This window comes from Melanerpes formicivorus, unplaced genomic scaffold, assembly GCF_026170545.1.
Source record: "Melanerpes formicivorus ecotype bairdi unplaced genomic scaffold, bMelFor1.0.p_v2 SCAF_22, whole genome shotgun sequence".
NCBI lineage: Eukaryota > Metazoa > Chordata > Aves > Piciformes > Picidae > Melanerpes > Melanerpes formicivorus.
The window spans coordinates 5,674,968-5,697,683 of NW_027142374.1; the positions used below are offsets into that span (position 1 = coordinate 5,674,968).

Here is a 22,716-nt window from a genome sequence, read left to right on the forward strand (position 1 = left end):
GACAAACGTCAGCACTGTCCCTCAAAGGCACAGCACACAACTGGCATTGCTGTGAGTGAGTAAGTACAATTCCTCAAACTACACCACAGAACCCAAACTTTGTGCTGCTCTGGACTCTCCAGAGGCTAAAGGATTAAACTGGACAACACTGGAACTGCGTGACAGTGACAGAAACTTCCTTCAGCTGCCCATTATCTCAAAAGGCTTATATGATGTGACCCTGCCCTGACATGTCTTTTGCACATCAGAGACCTCCCCTAATATGTATTATCTGCACTTGGGCTAGCATAGTGTTTCATAGAATCATGTAGGTTGCCAAAGACCTTTAACATCACAGAATTGCAGAATTGTTTTGGTTGGAGAAGACTTCTTCGATCATCCAGTCCAACCATTAACCTCAGCCCCTCCAAAAATCACTTGCTTGAAAGCATCATTTCAAGCATGACTTAAAGCCTGCACAGCCACTGAAAGAGCTGTCCTGTTGTCCCCGACACCTCCTGTGCTGGCACCAGCTGCTTGCTCCGTTGGTTTTCCATCAGATAGGGAGGTGAATGTCAGAGACTGACAGACGTCAAGTCCACAGAGCCGAGAGCAAAGCAGACTGGCACTGTCCCTTTAGCAGCACACAGCCTCACCCCACTTTAAACCCACCAGGAGAAGCTTTTATGTTAAACAAAAGCATTCCAGTTATATGGTAGCCTTTAAACATTGCTTTCTGAGCCTCTAATACCTCTCCAGAGCATTACCTCATGTTTTACACCACATGTATTTCTTACCTTTAAGGCATTTCCAAAAAGTCCACAGAGTCACATTGCTCTCCTTCGCCTGTTATCTCAGCTTCTATTTATAGGCTTTTTCTGCATTAATTATCAGAAACTCGACAACTTTGTACCTTTCCACCTCCTAGCAGACGAGTTTTGCCTCACAGCCTCTCTGCGACCCATGGCAGCGGACAGAAAAAAGGCGAATTTGGGGGTGCCCTCCACAGGCCCCGGTGCTGCTTGTCTGCAAGACCGACCTGTGAGTGAAACCCCTGGGGGCAGCGATCAGCCTTTACCTGCGCTGCCCTGTCCTGTCGTGCTTACTGCCCTGTGTCACGGTATCAGTCTGGTATTTGCCCTCCCGCCTCGCTCGGCCATGGCTCAGGCGGAGTGCTGGACGCCGGGGCAGGCACTGCGCCCTCCGCGGCTCCGCGACCCTCCTGCCGCCGCCTCCCGCCTCCCAGACCCGCAGCGGCCGCCTCAGAGACACCGCCGCAACCCTCCACGCACTCCCCCGTTCCACCGCTCACCTGGAAGCGCCGGGGGCAGGCAGCGAGACTCGGCTCGCCCCCGGGAAGGGGGAGGAGGAAGGAGGAGAGGGAAGCCCGGCACCAACTCGGCCTGCGACGGCGGCGAGCGCGGCTCCTCTCCACCAAGTTTCCGGGCGGGGAAGAAAGTCGAAACCTACGTGAGAGGAGGAGGCAGCGCAGCCGCCCAGGTGTCGCCCGCCCGGCCCGGCAGAGCTCAGCCCTGCCCTCCCTCAGCAGCACCGCCGCTCTTCCCTTCCTCCTCCTCCTCCTCCTCCTCCTCCTCCCCGGGCCGGCCGGGGCCGCCCACACCCCCAGCAGCCCTGCTTCTGTTCCCGCCCCGGCGGCGGGCACGGTCCCGGCCTGGGCCGCCTGCGCCAGGCTTTCCCGCTCTCCCGGGGGCTGCCCGCCCCTCAGGCTCGCGGAGCCTTCGCGGCGTTGCCTCAGCCAGCCGTGGGGTGATTGTGAGGCTCTTCCCCCCTCCCTGGGCTGCCAAGGACCTGGGGGGTATCGGGGCCCTGTGGGGAATGGTCTCCCCTCTCCTTTTGGAACATCTTTCCAGCGGGAGCAGGGAAGTGATCCTGCCCCTCTACTGGTGCTGCTGGTGAGGCCGCACCGCGGAGGCTGTGTTCAGTTTTTGGACCCCTCACTACAAAAAATTACATTGAGGTACTGGAACAGGTCCAGAGATGAGCAACAAAACTGGTGAAGGGTCTGGTGAAGAGTAGCTGAGGGAACTGGGCTCGTTCATACTGGAGAAAAGGAGCCTGAGGGGAGAGCTCATTGCTCTCTACAACTCCCTGAAAGGAGGTTGGGGTGAGGTGGGGTTTGGTCTCTGCTCCCTAGTATTAGGTGATAGGAGAGGAAATGGCCTGAAATTGTGCCAGGAGAGGTTTAGGTTGGATATTAGAAACAATTTCTTTCCTGCAAGAGTAGTCAGGCACTGGAACAGTCTGCCTAGGGAGGTGGTGGAGTCGCCATCCCCGGAGGTGTTCAAGAAATGTGAGGACATGGTTTAATGCCTGTGATGGTGTTAGGCTGATGGTTGGACTTAATGAACTTCGAGGTCTTTTCCAACCAAAAACATTCTATGATTCCCTCTCTGCTTTCTGAGGTGATTGTGTGTTTCTACTGCCAGTGTCCTTAGGTCTCTGCCTCACTAAAAAAAAACTGTGAAATCGAACTGTAGAATTCTTTTTGTTGGAAAAGACCTTAAAATTATCAAGCACAGCCATACCTTTATTATTAGAATGAAAAGGAAAACCTGATGCTCTTCTGAGTGTAAGGATCAAATTGTTGTTCAGCCAGATGATAAACCCACATACTTTGAGGAGAAACTGGGTTTTTGCATTTATATTCTTCCCAGTTTTCTAGGTGGTAAACGGAAATACTGGCAATTTGAAAGTAATTCAGCTGCTCATGCTTGCATTTAGTTTGTTGGCAAGGCAAATTCTAAGAGTCTAGGAACTCTGTGAAGCCAGTGCCAAGCAGTCATGCAGTGGGAGGATGCCCTGCTGATGTGCGGTTATGGGACCTTTCGTGCTGCTTTGTGCGAGGTGAGAGCCAGGAAAGGGATGACACAGAAGACACCAAAGTGTGAATTTCTCTTCTATTACTATAAACTATAAATGGGTCTAGCTTCCAGTGTTGCTATTTAGGCAGTTCCCTGCAATTTTCACACTTAAAACCAGCAAAATGCCAAACCAGTCTGGCTTTAAAAGTTGTCAAGTTATGTTAGCACTACATCCAAGCTAGGAATTCCTCCCAAAGGAAGAGGCCTTCCTGGATATGTACCATGCCTTTCTTTGTGCCAGATCATATTTGGATCCACACAGTGAACTGGAACTCTTTCAGGCCAAAAATAATCCTAAAACCAACCCCCCAAATGCCACCCCATTCTATATTCTGGATTATGACTTCTCTGCTTGATCATGTAGCCTTGGAAATACTCCCATTCTTACTGCAGTAAAGAGAGCCATGAAATAATAAGCAAGATGACATTTCTGAAAAAAAAATGCATTAACCCATAGTTTAGAGGAGGATCTATTAGGGAGGAAACTTTTGTACATCACCACAGATAATATGCAGTGCAGGTGGAACTAGCACTCACCCACCTGCATTTGATCATATGGTATGCCCTATAGCTGCTGAAGTAAACCTAAATGGAGAGAGGAATAACTGCCTTCATTGCCATGAAAACACCTTATTTGCTTTAGTGGGACTGTGGATCTGTGTTATTCAGCTACGACTATTTAAGGAATATTGGTTGAGAGAAGACATTGTCTTTTATTTCAGACATGGACTAACTTGGCTCAACTTACTCATCTTGTGTTAAATTTCCTATGTAATCTTGATTCTTTGCCACCTCACTAAATCCCTCTGTTCCTTGTGTGTTGAAGGCTTTCAGTGAGGCACTGTGATCTGTGCTTGGTGTGTGAGTAGGTCTTTGTGTTGCACAGGTGAGCCGCTGCACCATGTACTGAAAATGCAACTCATTTTCATTTAGGTAATTGCTGGAATTCCAAAGAAACTGAGGCACACTAGCAAGATGTCTTTGCTCAACGAACCCCACGTTACCACAAGACCTGCAGTCTAAGGTATTTTTGTAGGAGTTTAGATTTACTAAACTACTGGGTTTGGTTAGACTAAACTAATTGCTTGATAAGCTTTCCTCTAAAGCACCAAGGCTGAGGTGGCTGACAAGGATGAATAGCATCACATCCTCAGACTATTCTGAGCACAGACAGACACACACACGCACGCACACACAAAACAAACAAAAAAACCCAACCCAACTTTAGCAATACAGTGTTTGACTGATCAGAGACTCTGTGTGGTTAAGTTCTTGTCTGGGGCAGGAACAGCAGCGAGCAGCAGGCTGGAGCTGTGAGACGGCTGGAAGTGCATTGCCAGCTCAGACATGAGCTTGGTGGAGAGACATCCGGTTGTGTCTGCGCTGTCAGCCAACCTCACACCAGAGTCTGTGCTCATTAAGCCAGAACTCATTTATATTAAAGGTTGGCTTGCGTGTAAACAGGCAAAGGCTTAAGTTAAGCTCTGTGGAGCTGGAACACTCTTGAGGGGAGAGGTTTAAACCTGAGCACAGAACCAGCGTCTCCTTTGTGCAGCCTGCAGCTCATCTGGGGAGGACAGGAAATGTGTGGGTTAACTTGGGGTGTTAGGAAGACAAACCCCAGGGAAATTTCAAATGGATGCAGGTCTTTGAAATGAGGAATTGTGTCTAGTTAGCACTCGCTGCAGATTTTTATCGTGTGCGATGACCTGTTTCTTTGAGTGGACAGCATGCCCATATGTAATTAAGATATGGTGAAAGTTTATTGTGGAAGTGTGCTGGAATTTTGGTTTGGCTTTGCAATAAAGGCATCACACTGAGTCATGGTTACTAAATGGACTCACAGAGGATACAAGTCTCTTCTGCAGACCTAACACAAATGTAAGGAACTGAAATTAATTTCTTTCTTAGGACAGGTAAAAGCAGCCACATCATAAATAAGGCTGTGGCTTGGTGACTTGAAGCCTTTGCTGTCTTACTGGTTCCTTCCTGCTCCTTGTTCTTGCCCTTGCAACACAGCACACAACAACCCTTAGCTGTGTCTGCAGCTCTTTTGTGTGGCTCAACTGTGAACCACATTAGGATGCTGATCCACCTGAAAAATAAACCAGGTGAAAACCTCTAAAAGTATGCTTAATTTAGAATACACAAACATACTTCAAATATATTTTAAGCCAGATAGATCAGTTCCCCAATCTACTTCATAACTCAGAGGTTATGGATGGATGATATTCTTCCCTATGAGTGCAGAAGCAGGCAGTTAGAAAACCAAAGCGAGTGTCTGAATATGAAACTGGTCTTGGTGAGGAACGATCCCAAGCCACAGCTGAATATTCTGTCTGCCAAGAGTAAATGGATTGTTCCACTGGATTGCTGTGTGAGCAGTTAATGTGTTGTGTAAATCTGAACAGCAGCTCATGCAGTTTCAGATGCATTTTGCCTGAAGAACATCACAATATTTGGGAGAAATAGTTTCTCTGTTAACACACAAATTCTAGCTTCAGTTAAGTTTATGTTGATGAGAATCTCATCTGCTGCCTCTTCACTGGCACCTCGTGCACAAACCCCACAATCTGTTGGTCTTCACTCTTTCTGTGAGAGCTGGAACCCCTCTGCTGTGAGGCCAGGCTGAGAAACTGGGTTGTTCAGCCTGGAGAAGAGAAGGCTTCAGGGAGACCTTCTGGTGGTTTTTAAAGATGCCATTCAGAAAGCTGGGGACAGACTGCTCTAGTTGCAGATGTCTCTGCTGACTTCAGGGGGTTTGGACTAGATGAGCTTTAAAGATCCTTTCCCACCCAAAACATTCCACAATTCTGTGATTCTACTGATTTTGAAACCCCAAAGTTCTTCTGTAGAGCTGGAGGAGTTTTTAGCAGTTCTGCTAAATCCCTTGTGTAGCTTTTGAGAACTGAGAAAACTATGAAAAATACAGCAACCTCAATTTGAGCTTTTATCTGCTCTCACTGATGATAATTTCCTGCCTGTGATGGGGTAATTTGTACAGTAACCACTGTGATGGTATGTGGAGAAAGACTGTGGGCCACATACATGTGAAATGCATATGTCAGGATTGAAATGCCACTTTCTGACAAAACAGATTTGGATATATCAGCTAAATACACTTGCATCTTTACAGAAAATTAGTTTTCTATTGCTCTTGAAAAACTAGAATGCTTTACTTGTAAAATGTGAGCATGAAAATCAATAAGCAAACAGTAGGAAAAGTATCAGTTGGAAAATGGAATGGAGAAGCAAAATCTCATCACACGAAGATTTTCAGCTTAGTTTAATCCCATGAATGTTGCAGAAAACATGGTAACTGCGTGCTTTCATTGTCCTCTTGTGGGAAGGTGCAATGAATATAGGGCTACATGGTATTAATTTGAGACTCAACTTTGATGTTTCATCACAAACAAACCTAAATTCCCAACCCACACAGAAGAATGTAAACACAATTAAAAAACAAATCCCACAAACAAGGAGAGAGAGTCATCCCAGGAATTTGTGATTAAATGGCCTGGAATCTCCCTTTTGTGGAAAGTAGAGCAATGGAAGTAGGGATGCATGAAAGCACAGGGGACCTGGCTTTAAGCTTATTGTTTGGGTTCTTTCTGCCAAATTCTATAGGACTTTTGTTCCTTTTGTGGTATTTTGTTATGTTTACTGCAACTTATTGGTCCATGTGTCCATACTATGTATTTATTTACATGTTGTGTGTATGCATTGCACACAAAGCCAAGTGCAAGATCCTGAACATGGATTGGAGTAATTTGACTTGTGGGTGCTGGTGGGTGAAAAGCTGGATGTCAGCCAGCACTGCACACTCCCAGCCCAGACCCAACCATGTCCTGGGCTCTTCCCCAGCAGTGTGGGCAGCAGGTGGAGGAAGGGGATCCTGCCCCTCTGCTGAGACTCCACCTGCAGTGCTAGGGCTAGCTCTGAAGTCCTCAGCACAGCAGAGACATGGAGCCGTTGGAGCAGGGACAGAGCACAGCAATGATGGGAGGGCTGGGAGCCCTCTGCTGTGAGACTATGCTGAGAGAGTTAGGGTTGTTCAGCCTGGAGAAGAGGAGGCTCTAGGGAGACCTTCTGGTGGCCTTTCAGAACTTCAAGGGCCAATCAGAAAGTTGGGGACAGACAGCTGTTGTGACAGGACAAGGGGTGATGGTTGAAACTAAAAAAGGGAGATTTAGACTAGAGAGAAGAAAGAAATATTTGGCACTGATGGTGATGAGACCCGGTCCCAGGTTGCCCAGAGGGGTGGTAGATGACCCATCCCTGGAAACATTCCAGATCAGGTTGTTTGGGGCTCTGAGCAACCTGCTCTGGGTTGCAGATGTCCCTGATGAATGCAGAGAGGTTGGACTAGATGAGCTTTAAAGGTCCTTTCCAGCCCAACCATTCCATGATTCTATGATTTATATGAAGTAGTCAGAGTCCCAGTGTTTGAAATGTGCAAACAGAAGATTAAGAATTAGAACATCTTGTATGTGTTAGTAATGACTTAGGACTATTTTACTTTAGCTTTCCTTATGGTGGTTTATTAACTGTGAACAGTTACTAACAGTGTTGGGGTACTTTATTTGATGGATCTGTAAAGTGTTTTCATTAGATGTAAACAGATTGAACCTTTGCTTGTAGAAAAGTGTGTTGGCAGCTAGGAAGAGGGCATCTGGCTTTTCTTAGGAAGGGAATAACCCAGCTGGCTTTTTACCATGGAGCAGAGATGATAATATAAAGAAAATACAATAAGGTATATCATAGTATCATTGTATCATTCAGGGCTGGAAGGGACCACAAGGATTATCTAGTTCCAACCCCCCTGCCATGGGCAGGGACACCCCACACTAGATCACACTAGATATGAAGTAAATCTCTGCCTTGATTTACTGTGGAGAATGATACTGATGGCTAGTTCATTATTTTAAAAGTAAGCTGTTGAAAAGTTGCAGCTGCTTTGAAACCAACACTGATATCCTTTTATCACTGTGCTTCTGCTGTGGTATTTTAAATAAGACTTCAGAAATGGGACCCCTCTCAAAGAAAGATGTTGTAGCAGTAGATAAAATAACATTTCATTAGGCCAAGTTCAGGTTCCACTGAATTTTCTTATTCTCTGACATGACTGGATTTGACTTTTGTGAGGATGACCCCAAATGCCTTGACTCCCCTCCCTTCTTAACTTCTTGAAGAGATACGGTGCCATCAAGTTTCTAGCAATTATTTTATGAAGTATGCTGCTCATTTAAGTTTACAGCCCATAATTGCAACACTGTTCTCTTAGCTAAAGCTGATAACAGATACTAAGTAGACTTGATCCAATTCAGGAATATTATCTGCAGGCTTTTGTGCCTGAGAGGTTACTGCTGCTCTCTGATACAGAGCATTAACTCAGTAACATGTTTCTGCAGGGTTTACGTTTTGACCTCCAGCCATTTCTGTGCTGTTAACTGTTTAAAAACAAAGGCTGATGCTCTGCCATCTGTGTTTATGAACGCTGCTCGTTGGAAAGCTGGAGCAGAGGAAAAGGCTGCCTATGCAAGGGGAATTATCCTGTCCCTAACAGGAAACTCTTCCCCTTCAAGTCCCAAGTGAGGCTCCAGCAGCTTGCTGTGGGCTTCCTGGAGAAGCAGGAGCTGCAGGAAGTCTGCAGTACTACTCCTAGGCTATGTAAACTTTTCCTGACTCCTGTTTAGTAGCAGCAGCAATGAGCATGTCTGGGTTGAGGAATACAGAACAAAGTGTGAGATTTCTGGAGTGTGTTCAAATTATCTTCTCAGTTCTCATCAATAGCTAAAGGGGATGGGAGGAAGGTGGGGGTGGAGGATGATGGGGCCAGAATCTTTTCAGTGGTACTCAGTGACAGGACAAGGAGCAATGGGTACAAACTGGAACCCAGGAGGTTGCATCTGAACAGGAAGAGAAAACCCTTTGTGTGAGGGTGCTGGAGCCCTGGAAAAGGCCACAAAGAGACGTTGTGGAGTCTCCTTCTCTGGAGAGATTCCAAACCCACCTGGACATTGTGATCCTGGGCAAGCTGCTGTGGGTGAGCCTGCTTTAGCAGAGGGGTTGGGCTAGATGATCTCCAAAAGTCCCTTCTGTATCCCACCATGCTGTGATTCTGTGATCTTTCAAGTGCTTTTCAAGAGCAGTACCTTTCTGTCTATTTTTGGCTGCATTTCATCCAGCCATACATACTTGCATACAAGAAATCACTGGATCAAGCTCTACATGTCACACCAGCCATCATCAGTGGGACAAAGCACTTTGATAGCTATGCAAAGAGTATTAAAAAGTGAAAATGAAGATCCTAAAACTCATAAAAACTGGCAGGTCACATTCATCAATTCCCCACCAACAGCTTGCTGCAACTCATTCAGCATAGCAGGTGCTAAAGCAAATTGAATTCTTGTAGAAAATATCTCCACAGGGATTATTGCATTGTGGCCTGATTTGCACCCATTTCTGGCATAGAAGATAGGACTCAGTGTCCAACTATTTTATAGTACCATCCAACAAGAGAGAAGCAGCATCTCAGGATCAGGATGTTAGAGAGGCAGAGTGTATTCTTCTCCCTTGTAAGAAGTGATAGGATGAGAGGAAATGGCCTCAAGTTGCCCAAGGGGAGGTTTATGTTGGCTATTAGAAGAAACTTCTTCACTGCTAAGGTTCTCAAACACTGGAACAGTCTCCCCAGGAAGGTGGTTGAATCCCCATCCCTGAAGACATTTAAAAGGCACAGAAAGGTGGTGCTGAGGGACATGGTTTAGCACCAGCCTTGCTAGAGTTGGAGAATGGTTTGACTCAGTGATCTTAAAGGTCTTTTCCAACTGAAATAATTCTGTGATTCTTGAAGTTCAGGGGTGGGTGTCAGGGACAAGGGGTAATAGGCACAAACTTGAACATAAGAATTTCCCTCTAAACACAAGGAGAAACTTCTTTAATTTAAGGGTGATGGAACACTGGAGCAAACTGCCCAGAGAGTCTCCATCTCTGGAGACATTCAAAACCCCCCTGTACATGTTCCTCTGTCACTTTTTCTGGGTGAACTTGCCTTGGAACAATGTTGGACTCAATTATTTTCAGAGGTCCCTTTCAAACCCTACCATTCTGTGATTCTACACTGAGACACCTTGGAATTCATTTTCTCCCTGGAGCTTTTAGTCACTAAAACTGCTAGAATTCCTTTGGTTTTCACAACAATCAGTTTTTAATAACAGCATTATACACCCAAAGGTATTGAAAAGAAGCAAGAGATGTTTGCAAGTCTCATCAAGACCTAACACAGACCTCAACCCATAGTAGTTAGACGTCTTTGTTCTTCAAAACTCTGTTCAGGCAAAGTGACATATTTCTAGTGAGACTATTCAGTCTACACCAGGAGAAAGATATGTCCTGAGGAACAACAAGATCCATCCAGAGCAATTGTTGTGTGCTGCAGCTGGAGCTGTTTCCAGAAAACAGCTAAATATAAACATTCCTCAGTGAATGGGTGGGAAGCCAAGACTGCCTCACAGCAAAGACACCCACTAAATAGGATTACCCCTTAACAGGCTAATCCACCAGAATTCATCCTGCCCAGGCACTGAGGAAGAGACCAGAGAAATCAGCCGTACAGCTGCCTCAAGTGCAGCTAGACCACTGCATGAATTTTCCTGACAATCCCCTTGTAGCATCTGCTATGAGTTATTCCTCACATTCCTAGACCAAGCTACTCCAGATCCAGATCCTGAGGGTACACTGTTTTAAGTAATTGTTAGGAACTCTGCTGACCCTCCCAGGGGACCTGCCGTTCTAGCTGTGTTTTCTTCTGCTCATTGCAGTGCCACTGGACATAATGTGAGAGGCAGAGCTTATGGTCAACATGCACAGTTTTGGTGGTTGTGTCTCAGGTGCTAGCTTGAGAAAGATACCACAACCCCCACTATAGGTCTTTCTGTTTGCAAATCACTTCTGGTTTTAAGGTGATCTCTGCAATAGCAATCTAAAGTGTCACAAGAGTAATAAACTAATTTCCTAGGAATGCTTAACTTGGAAGAATCAACAGGCCAGTTTTTTTGGCAGACCCAGCTGTTAATCACAGAATGGCTTGGGTTGGAAGTTATCTTAAAGATCATCTAGTTCCAGCCCCCTTGCCATGGGCAGGGATACTTTCCACTAGACCAGGTTGCTCATTGCTCAAGGCCCCATCCAACCTGGCCTTGAACACCTCCAGGGAGGGGGTATCCACAACCTCCCTGGGCAACCTGTTACAGTGTCTCACCATCCTCAATATAAAGAATTAATTCATAATATCCAGTCTAAATCTATCCTTACAGCAAAGAAGTTTATCCTCATGTTCTGGTAGAACTTGCTGTAGAGGCCCAGATGCCCCAGATTTTCCATGACTTTGCATGGGTTTTCTGGAGCTCTCTCATACATGAGTTTCTTGAGCATAATTATGACCCTCTGCAGTGATAAAAGTCCTCTGCTGTGCTGCAGTCTGATGCAAGTGATGGTGGTAAGTTCAGTAACAAAAAGGTACCTCCATTTGACACAGAATATTCTGATCCTCTCTTCCAGCCACTTCTCTCCCTTAGCACTGAAATCATCATCTGAGAAAACAAACTCTGTGTTTCCCTCCACAAGAATATCGACTGGTATATTATAGGCTCATTGTGTCAAACAGTGCAAGCAGCCCTGGGAGACTGTTCTGACCAGTTTTATCAGCCTGCCTTGACTTAAACTATGCATGACTTAGGAAGAAGGACCTTGTTAAATACATTCCAGTGGTGAGTTAACATAAGAAAACACACGTCTTCCATAGAAGATTAACAAAAGCACTACCAAGTCAGGGGTTTTTTACTGTGAATAATCTGTTTGACTCACATTCTGAAGATAATAAAAGAGTATTGGGTAAGGCGTCACTCCCTGCAGCTCACTCACCTATACCTGTATGAGCTTCAGCCTACTAAAAGAAGTAAAAATAATTTTACCAGAAAAATCATAGAATCCTAGAATTGTCTCAGTTGGAAAAGACCTCTCAGATCATAGAGTCCAGCTGTCAACCCAGCACCACCATGGCCATTAAACCGTGATCCAAAGTGCCATGCCCACACATTTCTTGAATTACCTCCAGGGATGGTGACTCCACCACCACCCCAGGCAGTCTGTTCCAATGCCTGACCACTCTTGCAGGAAAGAAACATTTCCCAATATCCAACCTAAACCTCCCCTGGCTCAATTTCAGGCCATTTGCTCTCATTCTATCACCTGCTACTAGGGAGCAGAGACCAAACCCCACCTCACTCCAACCTTCTTTCAGGGAGTTGTAGAGAGCAGTGTGGTCTCCCCTCACACTCCAGGCTTGGGGAAGAGTGACTGGAGGCCACACCTCAAATACTGGATTCAGTTTTGGACCCCTCACTCCAAGAAAGACATTGAGGACCTGGAGAAGGGCAACAAAGCTGGTCTGTAGAATAATTCTTGTGAGGAGCAGCTGAGGGAACTGGGCTTGTTTAGTCTAGAGAAAAGGTGGCTGAGGGGAGACCTTCTTCCTCTCCACAGCTTCCTGAAAGGAGGTTGTAGCCAGGTGGGTGTCAATCTCTTCTCCCAAAAAAACAAATGACAGGATGAAAGAAAATGGATTCAAGTTGTGCCAGGGAAGGTTGAGGTTGGATATTAGGATTTATTCCCTATGAGAGTGGTTAAGCCCTGAACCAGGCTGCTCAATAAAATGGTGGAGTTCACATGCCAGGAGGTGTTAAAAAAATGTGAGGATGTGGTGCTGAGGGACATGGTGTAGTGGTGACCTGGCAGTACTGGGTTAATGGTTGGAGTCAGTGATCTTGGAGGTCTTTTCCAACCATAATGATTCTATGGGTCAGTGAAGGGAATTGATATTAAAACTATTCAGCTGTCAGGGGCAGAAATCAGCACTCACTTCTAGTATTCTCCTGCTTATGTTTTTGTTTGTTTGTTTGTTTTTTTCCAGAAGACTCAATGGTCAAATAATGAACCTTGGTATTAAAACAAAATAGTCAAACCCATAAATGCTGCATCCCTGCTTGAGTGAGGGCCATCAACTCCAAATTCTGTAGCTGTGTACCAGGGTTTGGTAGTTAAAGGAATTTATTCAACTGTAGGAGTGAGGTATATCTCAAAAAATGAATTACCAGAAAGAGTCTTCTGTCCTGGCTGCTCCATCTCATGGATACAGCAAATTCTCTCCTGGGTCTTGCAGCTCATATGACATCTTTTGATATCTGGTCTAACTACATTCCTCACCTTCCATGGATGTTCCCCTCTGCTGATGAATCCACTAGCAAGCTTACCTCCTTTACTCATAATACTTGGTCCTTCTTAATTTCTCTTGACCTAATCATCAAAAAGCAGTTTGCAGATATTAATTTGCAGCTCTGCCTCCTGGCTGTCTCTGAGTATACAAATCATACTGCCCAGTTAGGAACTGAGGCATGTGAAGCACTACAAAGAACTGATTTCAACAGAACTCAGACAGCTGGTTTTATTCTTATTTACATCAGCTTTCGGATCAGCTTTTTGATAGCCCCCTCTGGTGAGACCCCACCTGCAGTGCTGTGTCCAGATCTGAGGACCCCAACACATGAAGGACATGAAACTGTCAGAGCAGGGCCAGAGGAGGCCATGAAGATAATTCAAGGGCTGGAACCCCTCTGCTGTGAGATCAGGCAGTTCAGTGAGAGAGTTGGGGTTGTTCAGCCTGGAGGAGATTCCAAGAAGACTTGAACAGGGTTTGAAGGGGGCTGCAGGAGAGCTGGAGACAGACTTTTGACAAAGGCAACTAGTGACTTGTTACACAGGCATGGAGTAACAGGATGAGGGGTGATGGCTTCAGACTAGAAGAAACTGGATTTAAATTGGGACATTATGAAGAAATTCTTCCTCATGAGGGTAGTGAGGAACTGGAACAGGTTACCCAGAGAAGTTGTGCAGACTCCAAATCTGGAAGTATTCAAAGTCTGTTTGGAGGGGACCTTGAGCAACCTGGTTAGTAGGAGATGCCACTACCCATGGCAGGGTGGGGGTTGGATCTAGGTGATCTTTAAGGCACCTTCCAACCCAAACCATTCTGTGATTCTATGATTCTGTGATTTATTAATTCTTCTTAATTGTGAAATTTGACCCAGCAACCATCTTCCTTTCTATAAAAGGGAGGCTTCCTGAATCATTTAATTTGCTGCTGGGAAGAGGAAGGCTTATGTGTGGAATTCTTTGAGGAGTTTGCCAGATAAGGCCTCAAGTCAGACAGGCATGCTATATTTATCTCTGATAGGACTCTCGGCTGCAGGGGTGATGTTACAGCAGCAGTTAATTTGAAGCTTAGGGTTCAAAACAGGGTAAAAGGCAACTTGGTGCTCAGTAATTTTGTATGATTCAATATTGGTTATGAAATGTCACTTTTTCTGAGGCTCTCTTGTAAAAGCATCATAAGCAAACTCCTTTTTCTGGGTATTCTTGGTGTCAAGGTATTACTTCCATGTATCTCAGCACAGAGCAGTGTGTATCTATCATATTTTTTGCAATTCAAAGCAAAACCAGAGGAGGAATCCAAGTAGCATTTTGGTTCAAATACAATAATAATAAGATAAATAGAAGGGCACCTCTATTAATTATAGTTAGTTGTCTATGCACAAACAAAACTGCTAATACTAATCAACTTCCCTGCTCTTCTTTCCACTACTGGATGTACAACAAAGTTCTGCTTTAACAACACTGCCTACTACTCTTTAAATTAGAATGTACTAAATTGCTCCATGCAGAGGAACTTCTGCAACAGGAATGTCGCCTGCTTGACTAAAACAATATTGGGAGGCAGTAAATTAAGGGGCAGGTTGGATACCTGTCCTTAGGTGACGCCAAGCTAAGTTAGAAAGAGTCTTCGAGCTCTTACCATGTGTAGTCAGACTCCAACAAATTAAGATGAGATTACTCTAAATATGGCAGCTAAAGTCCAAGTCAGCCTTAAAGGTGTAGATCATGTGGTAGGTGAAGCATGACTGTTCTTCCTGCTCTCAGCTCCTGAGCTGCCTTTCTAATTAGCAAATCCCAGTGCTTCATTTCCCTTTTCCCCAAGGAATGGCTGTTATTTTGGGCTGGGTTTTTCTTCTGGTATTTTGGCCGCTCCTAACTCAGCATCTACCCTTGTGGATCTCATAGGTCTTGTAGAGAATGAGGTGTGCTCAAAATGCAGAGGAAGGGCCTTTTTACAAGGGCTTGTAGTGATGAGATGAGGGGGAATGGCTTTAAGAAGAGGGAAGATTAGGAGGAAATTCCTTACAGTGAGGGTGGTCAGGCACTGGAACAGGTTGACCAGAGAAGTTGTGGATTGTAGATTTCCCCTTCCTGGAGGTATCCAGCACCAAGTTGGATGAGGTTTTGAACAACCTGGTCTAGTGGAAGGTGTCCTTGTACGTGGCAGAGGGGTTGGAACTAGATGATCTTTAAGGTCTTTTCCATCCCAAACCATTCTATGATTCATCGTGTTGTCACTGCTTCAGTGGATTTGTTTTCATACCATTTAATGCCTACAAGCAGCCCCAGGTAAAGGGTGCTTATATTCTGGGGTTTATTTTCCAGTCCTGTACTGGTGTGAGCTCATATACACTGATGATATTCCTTACACTTGGACTTGTGTTCCCTCAGCTGTAACATTTTAGCTACAGAAGCCTAACAAGTAAGTTGATGATGGTTTCATCCATCTAGCTGTGTTCTGTAATAGGTATGACCGTCTGCTTGTCCTGGAAGACTGATGGTTAAAGAGCAGGCTTTGGGAAGCAACCTATAAATCACTGTCTGTGGCAACATTTTCAGTGTTTGATTTACATTCTTTTTCGTGCTTCATTACTCCCAGCTGCTCCTAACCAAGCTCTTCAGTGATGGGAGGGTGGTAAGCAGCTACGGGCGTGCTTTTCTTCACTTGGGTACATTGCTTGCTCTGGAAGGTCCCCTGCTGTCCTCCAGTACGGTCCCTCCAGCCCTTGAGAGCCTTCCAGTGCTCACCAGCGCTGGGATGTTCAAAGTGTGAGTACCCTCTGCTGGCATGTTTCTGTACTGTGCTCTCTCCTGCAGCTCCTCGGGCTGCTTCTGTTACTCCACAGTTCATTACCCAAGCAGCCTGAGCTCCACAGAGAATCAGAGAATTGGTTTGGAACATTAAATTTATTTTTGAAATTCGCTTCAGGAACAAAATTCTGTCGTTGTGTAAAGTATTCACAATGAAAAGCTGTTTTCTTTCTTCATTTTTCCTTAAATATTGTATGTATGATTATGTATGTTTGTATATATATGTAATTGCTTTATACATAAATATTCTCCCTATATATTGTATTTTATTGCATTTATTGCATAATCTAGTCCATCTAGGGGCTACTTAGACTGGAGAAGAGAAGCCTGAGAGGGGTCTTCTCAATGCTCAGCAAGAGCTAAAGAGTGGGAGGCAAGAGGATGGGGTCAGACCCTTTTCAGTGGTGCCCGGTGACAGGACAAGGAGCAACAAGCACCAACTGGAATCCAGGAGGTTCCATCTGAACAGGATGAGTAACCGCGTTGCTGTGAAGGTGCTGGAGGCCTGGGGCAGGTAGCCCAGAAAGGTTTTGGAGTTTTTCTCTCTGGAGATAGTCCAAACCCACCTGGACATTGTGATCCTGGGCAAGCTGCTGTGGGTGACCCTGCTTCAGCAGGGGTTTGGACTGGTTAATCCCCAGAGGACATTTGCAAACCCCATTTTGCTGATTCTGTGAAGAGTTTGGTAGCCTCTTACTACATTATGAAAGATGCCATTCAAAATACCATCAGTGCTAAGACACAGAATGCTCTCAAGGAGAGATGTCCCTTCAGAGATATTTTTGTACTTTAGTAAGTTTCATTATTCTACTGTTTGGTTTGGGTTTCATCACAGTGTGACACACCCAGGTGAGTGTAAGTGTTTTCTTTCCTTGTTTGGTGTTTAGATCCTTGACATAAATATTTTCCTCAACAATCAGCACTTGGACAAAACATTATCACTTATTTTCAAGTGCTGATACAGTTGGTACCATACATGTTACATGCAGTGCTGATAGGGATCAGCACTGTGAGAGGCTTCAGTCTTTGTACTCAGAAAGGAAACAGCAAAGAAGAATTATTCTTCTGAGAAAAAAAATGGAAATTAAAAATAGGTATGGGCTAGAGGTAATATTTGGCTGGTGGATCCAAGCCCTGTCTAGTCAAATCTTAGCTGGAATTCAGAGAGAGGATGTCCTGGGACCTGACCCCTTTGATGAGTCCTGCAGACAATGTAAAGTTAGCATAGCTGGAAGCAAGGAGTAGCTGCAAGTCAAGATTAGAAATCCCCTGCAGAGCAAGGGAGAAGGAGACAGAGTTTGTGCTAACTGTAACTTGCCCCATATCTGGTGCTGACCATCCCCTCTCACAAACAGTTCACAACATCTTTAGGAAAGAAAAGCCCAACCTCCCTCAGGCCCCTAATTGTCCTGCTGTGTTTAACTCTCCTGCTGCCTAAGCATCTGTGGCATTATAGGAACCAACTGCCTTCTCTGGGGCCTCTCACAGATGTTTTGTAGGCTGCTTTATAACTGGACAGCTGTTGTAGTTCATGGAAACCCACATAAAATCATGACAGTTGCTTTTAAAGCTCCTTTACTGACAATTGTCTAAAGCAAAACCTGGCACCACTGGTTTCCCTAAAACATCAGACCCATCTAGGGCAATAAAGCTGTCACTGAGCAGGCAGCACAGAAGAGATTCTGAAATAACAATTTAGGCTGTGCACAGAACAGTAAATTGATGTCTTTATTGTCTGTGTTTGTCTCAAATAGTCCTGTGGAGGTCTGAAACAGGAGCAAAGCAATGCCTGATAGGTGCTGGTCCTTTGGGACTCATTCCATAGCTTCACAACTGTACCTGTCATTTGAGTAGTGACTAAAACCAACACAGCCTGATTTCCTTTCCGGTCCTTGACACCTAGGGGATCTCTGCTGACTAGCATGTCCCTACTAGCATGTGTCACCTTATGAGAAAGCAGTTCTTTAGCATAGCACCCTCCCGAGGAAATTGTATGAAAGAGGAATTCGGTTCTGAATGTGTACTGTCTCCGAACGCTAAGCCATAGCTTTACAGCTCCTGCTGCAGCCCCAAATTGCATTGTGTTCCCAGTTCTGACAATAACAACCACTTCAAAACGCTTTGACATCTACTTTTCTCGAGAGAAGAGATCTGCTTTCTTCTCCTGATAGTTCTGTCAAACTGTGAAATGTAGCTGTGAAATACCTGGTGGTTTACAGATCTAACACAGTGGTAGGAGTTTGCAAGTCTGCCACTGTGTGATTACAGCAGCTGAAGAAGTCTCTTAAACTAACAGATTTGGGGGGTTGTTTCTCTTTCTTAGAGGGAATTTGCACTGTTTGCTTTGCTTTGCCTTGATGCCCTGATTCATATTTAGAACCAGACATCCAGTTGCCTCAGCCTCTTTTTTCTTTCAGGGGTGATCTTGGATTCAAAATCTTAGATATTAATGTTGAAAGTTTTTTTTTTACTTAAGATCACTGAAGTTTTATAAGGTCTTCTGCTTTGAATGTTTTGTTTTCAAGGAGCTTTATCTGACTTTAATTGTGCTTTGTAAGCTGAGTGATCAGATCCAGCTGAGATCAAAAGGTTCCCATCAGATTAAGGGAGTAGGTAAAGAGCTATTGGAGGCACCTTTCAGAATTCAGAGACACAGACAAAGCTGTGTCATTAGCACAGCAGACAGTTGGTGGGATTCCTCTTCTCCAGTCCTTTCACACTTGCATGTGGTTATCAAACAGAAGCCTTGTTCCATGTTATGTATCCTGTTGTCATTTATGTTGGACTATCACAGACATCATGGAGTATGTTCATCTGGGGTACAAAAGACAGAAATGTATGTTAAAGTGTTGGTCCAATAATGCCTTTGTTGGCAGCTTGTCAGAAGAGGGTTAAAAAAAACCAAAACTGGTGCATTTTAGCTTGACACTTCCTAAAACCTTCTTTCATCTCCCTCTTCCTTCTCATCCTCCCAAAGACAATCCTCACATCAAAGTGCTTTGGCTGCAAAAATCTGCAAACTTGAAAGTCAGTTCCATGATTTCCATAGATCACCTAAGCTATTTCCTAGGCTCATGCATCCCCCTAAAAGTAAATGGATGCTGTAGATGTTCAGTGAATTGAGGGATGTGGATCAGCCTGCACTTTTCTGTTGTGTTTTGGTGGGGCATTGGAACAGGCTGCCCAGGGAGATGGTGAAGTCACCCTCCCAGGAGTATTCAAAGACTGAGTAGGTGTGGCACTTTGGGACATGGTCTAATGGTCCTGGTGGTGCTGGGTAGAAGGTTGGACTCGATGATCTTAAGAGGTCTTTTCCAACTTTAACTGTTCTATGATTCTCCACAGTGCAATGTCAATATTTATCCTTCGCTTTCAGCTATCAAAAGGCAGTCACAGTATTAGCCAAATGTAAAGGGATTGAAAATCTTTCAGTGCCACATATTAAACAACCTGTGTTGATGAGTATCTGGTAGATGAAATATGTCAAGCCGCATTGCATGCTGTCCCAGAGGCTTACATTGGCTTACACTGTCGCCCTTACATTAAGCAAGCATTCAACCCAGGCTGCAGGCAGGAGACAGAAAGCGTGTGTGTGTCTGGGAGAGGGTGGGGTGGAATATTCATGCCATTGAAAAGACTCATGTTGTTACTTAACAACTACATTAACCTCATGTCACAAGTCATGACCTTGTGCTGACCCTGGCTAGCAAAGCAACCCTGCTCTGAAGTACAAAACATGAAAGTGGGAAAAGTAAGTAGCAAAGGAGGAGAAAAAGATCAAGCTCTCCATGGCAGAGGCTTCCAGATCTCTTCGGACAAAACACTAAACAATAGCTGCAGAGAGGCTGTGCAGAGGCCATCTCCACCCAGCCACTCACTCACTGCTGAAGGATTTTCCTGGTGAGCCTTTCAGAGCCAGCTGCAGACCCACACGACCTTTATGCTGTGTGATTCCTTTTAACGTAAAGCACTCTGGAAAAGCAAAGGGAAGAAGCCTGAGAGCAGACAGACAGGAGCCTTTAGATCTATCTGTTCCTATCCTGTTTGCATTCAGAGAAGAGCCTGGAAGCTCATCCCACCCGAATTTAGAAAAGTTGGAGAAGGGAAAAGCTTCAATAAGCAAAGATGCTCTTTGGTCATAGAATCACAGAATGGTTTGGGTTGGAAGGGAACTTAAAAGATCATCTAGTTCCAACTCCCTGCCATGGACACAGACACCTTCCACTAGACCAGTTCCTCAAAGCCTTATCCAAACTGGTGTTGAACATCTCCAGGAAGGGGGCATCCACAGATTCCCTGGGCAACCTCTTCCAGTGTCTCACCACTCTTACTGTTGGCCCATGGAACATTTTTGGTCCCTAGAGCATTTTTTTGGTAGCAGTGATGGCATTTAGAAGCCCTCCTTTGTAATGTCAATATCATGAAATGGGCAAAGTGACCCCAGTTTTAGAGAAGGAAGGAGGTGGGATCTGATTGCAGAGCAGAGCAAGGGCAGGAGTACAGCAGAGATTTGGTTTTGTAGAGCAAGAATTGCTACAAAAGTTCTGTGGGACTTGTAAAAAGGTACTTTAAATGAAGACTGGTAGCCTGAGTGAGGGCTGTGGGGAGACAGTTGGTGGCACAGTGAAGAATTCGTGAGGGGCTCTGGTGAGAAATATCATCTTACAGAATCTCAAACAATGTGGTTTTGTCCTCATTTTCTAACAGAGTAGCAACAAAAGTGGTAACACCGCAGGATTAACAAGGTTGTCTTCAGTGAGCCTGTGAGTGATTATTCACATGTTTTGCTGACCACATACTTTGGTCAGGAGACACCTTACTGCTCAGGGAACTGCTAACCCATCTGACCGGTGGCTCATGTACTCTGGCTTAGCATCTCCAGCAGACCTCAGGTCAGGGTGTTTCAGAGGGATTTCCATACAGAGCCTTTCAAAAATAACCTACTTCAAACAGAGGCTCTTGGTGCAAGCAGAGATTGGCTTATGTTCTGAAGCTTGAGGTTTATGAAAATTGGTGTTTCTCTTTGATTTTCCCTGTAGTAAATAATTACAGGTTTGACATCCTCAAGCTTTTAAGTGTCATGAGTCAGGCACCCAACTATGAGATGGTGCATAAAATACTCACTAACCTAAAAATAATAAACACTGGGTTATTATTACTTTCTTCATTTAGGATTGCAGGTTTGGGGGTTTCTTCTACTGCTCCTTATTACAAAGGCTGAGGACTATCAGATTCTAGTAGTGGCATCAGTCAGAGAAGCTGGACAACCCTTCAAGAACTGCAACAAAATGCCAAAAGCTAGCAAAGGAGGTCTGGGATGAAATCCTACACAGTAACCTTGTGCCAGACCAGGAAGTTCTCCAGTGTATCTAGTCACAGATTCTCAAAGGGGCTGTATCTTTTGTTTGATCTCCAGGGGCCAGCAGCAGATAGACCTTCCCATTTGACAACAGCCAGGCCAGGCCAGCTGTGCCCCAGCCCCCTCCCACTTCCCTCTGCGGATCCTGCATTCAGCTCAAGGCTGCTGGCCCAGCTCTGTGTTTACATCTTTCCAAATTCAAGGAGGAAAAGTGAATATCAAACAGACCTGGGCTCTTTTGAAGTGGCTAAAGGATGCTATCAGGTCTGGAGGGAGAGGGGGTGTTGTGCCTTTGAGGCTTGTTTGTCTTTCCCTGGTCCTTTGTGCAGGCCTTTAACCAGCCATTCGAATCTTCAAAGCTGCCCTAACCCCAACAATGCAGCTTCTTTGGAGCTGGCACCATTGCCAGGTTTTGTCTTGAACCACCTTCCTGTGTGGCTTTCAGACGTAGAAGTTCCTTAATTCTCTGGAAATAAATAATTGGATTGAAATTAGTTACTGTCCAACAGGAAGAAAATAAGGAATTTGGTTTGGTTTTCAAGTAGGAGGTTTCATCCCCCAACAATGAGCTTCCTTCTTTTGCTTATTCTTCCTTCCTTTCCTCCCCCCCCCCCCCCCCCCGCTTCTTATGTCCGTTGTAGCCATCTGGAGAGCTTTTATTATACTTACACATTAGTAAGCGAAGGTCTTAAAATGCATCCTGCGCCTTCTCTCAGCATTAACACTCTAATTAACCAGAAGCTTGCAGTGGTTTTGGGGATGGATCCTCAGATTATTGTCGACGTCTACCCTCTGCTGGTAATTGGTCGCAATTGCTACTGGGACACAAAATCCTGTTGAAATGATAAACTCCAAGCCCTGGCGATCTGGGGTGTTTTATTTCAGGACCAGATATCTCACTTTGCAGATCTATTTCAATGTGAAAAATCTTTCTTTTTATAAATAAAAGAAGTGATTTTTCTCTTTAGACAGCGGTGAGAAAAATCACATTTTGAATTTCCTGATTCTTGAAGCAGTTGCAATTTTGAATATCAATATTAGGATTTTTTTTTCTTTCTCTGTTCCTTAATAAGAGTTTTGTTGGTTTTGTTTAGGGGTTTGGTTTTTTCATCCTGAATCTCATGAGTCTTTGTGGTCAAGAAGGCTAATAGTATTCTGAGGTGTGGCCAGCAGGTTAAGGGAGGTTCTCCTCCTCCTCTACTATGCCCTAGTGAGGCCACATCTGGTGCAGTTCAGGGCTCCCCAGTTCAAGAGGGACAGGGATAGATTAGAGAGTGTCCAATAGAGGTTATGAGGATGGTGAAAGAAGTGGTTCTGATGAGGAAAGGCTGTTTAGTCTGGAGAAGACAAGACTGAGAGGAGATCTTATTAATGTTTATAAACATCTGAAGGGTGGGTGTCAACAACGAGATG

General features: G+C 44.8%; 1 protein-coding gene across 1 annotated transcript in view; it reads right to left on the minus strand.

Annotated features, from left to right (window-relative positions):
• LOC137447944 (ligand of Numb protein X 2-like) overlaps positions 1–1,511 on the minus strand; it is a 36,892-nt gene extending 35,381 nt beyond the window's left edge. Inside the window, exon 1 of the mRNA XM_068151961.1 lies at positions 1,292–1,511. The gene's annotated coding sequence lies outside the window, so the exon portion shown is untranslated. The remainder of the gene's footprint in view (positions 1–1,291) is intronic.
• Between the last annotated feature and the right edge of the window lie 21,205 nt (positions 1,512–22,716).